The sequence below is a fragment of the Echinops telfairi genome, unplaced genomic scaffold, assembly GCF_000313985.2.
Source record: "Echinops telfairi isolate 266 unplaced genomic scaffold, ASM31398v2 ScPeMD7_18;HRSCAF=68, whole genome shotgun sequence".
NCBI classification, from domain to species: Eukaryota; Metazoa; Chordata; class Mammalia; order Afrosoricida; family Tenrecidae; genus Echinops; species Echinops telfairi.
The window spans coordinates 62,593,727-62,594,762 of record NW_022103915.1 but is presented as its reverse complement, the minus strand read 5'-3'; the positions used below and the strand labels follow the sequence as shown (position 1 = coordinate 62,594,762).

General features: G+C 41.0%; 1 protein-coding gene across 1 annotated transcript in view; it reads right to left on the bottom strand.

Annotated features, from left to right (window-relative positions):
• FSCB (fibrous sheath CABYR binding protein) overlaps window positions 1-1,036 on the bottom strand; it is a 56,104-nt gene that overhangs the window by 43,844 nt on the left and 11,224 nt on the right. The window lies entirely within an intron of this gene.

Sequence of the window (1,036 nt, the reverse complement as noted above, 5' to 3'; positions counted from 1 at the left end):
TCTATGAAGCTAGTATAACTCTGATACTGAAACTTGGCAGGGATCCCACAAGAACTGAGAACTACAGACCAATATCCTTAATAAACACTGATGCAAAAATCCTTAACAAAATACTGGCCAATAGAATACAAAAGTATATAAAAAAATAATTCACCATGACCAAGTGGAATTCATACCAGGGACGCAGGGATGGCTTAACATATGAAAGACCATTAGTATCATTTGCCACATTGACAGGAAAAACTATAAGAATCACATGATAATATTGATAGATGTGGAAAAAGCATTCAACAACCTCCAATACCAATTCTTATTTTAGACACTGAAGAAGATAGGAATGGAAGGAAAATTCCTCCAAATAATCACAGGCTATATATGAAAAACCAACAGCCAACATGGTAGTCAATGGAGAAAAGATGAACACAATTAACAGATGAATAGATTGAAAACCTGTGGTACATCCATACAATGGAGTACTATGCATCCCTAAAAAGCAGTGATGAACACATGAAGTACATCCCCACAGGGGAAGAACTGGAGGAAATTATGATAACCAAAGTGAGCCAAGCACAAAAGGACAGGTACACCATGAATCCACTGAGGTAAGCTTTAAAAAAATGCAAAAGGGGCATAGGGAAGAAGTTACTGTATACATACATTCCTGAGGTGAGGTCCAGGTAGTATGGCAGGGGCTAGATCAAATCCAGGGATACATATGGTAGCCAACTAAAAAGGAGGGGTGAAAAGAAAAAAAAGAAAGAAACATGTAGTGGGGAAACAGGGTACTAACCCACCCAAGGGGAGGGTATTGTTTATATCTCCACAGGGCAAGAGGGAGCAGATTTAAACCCGGTGCTCTAAGACTTTAATGCAGCATACTTGCATTAATCAGGAAACCAGTCGAGAGGTCTGAGGTGTTGGCCCCAATCCCACCTTTGTGGACACCCTCCCGTCCTCCCAGAAGAATTTACTTCAGAGGACAGCCCTGAAGCTGCAGCTCAGGGAGAGGGACATGTCTGATCAAAGCACATGGGAG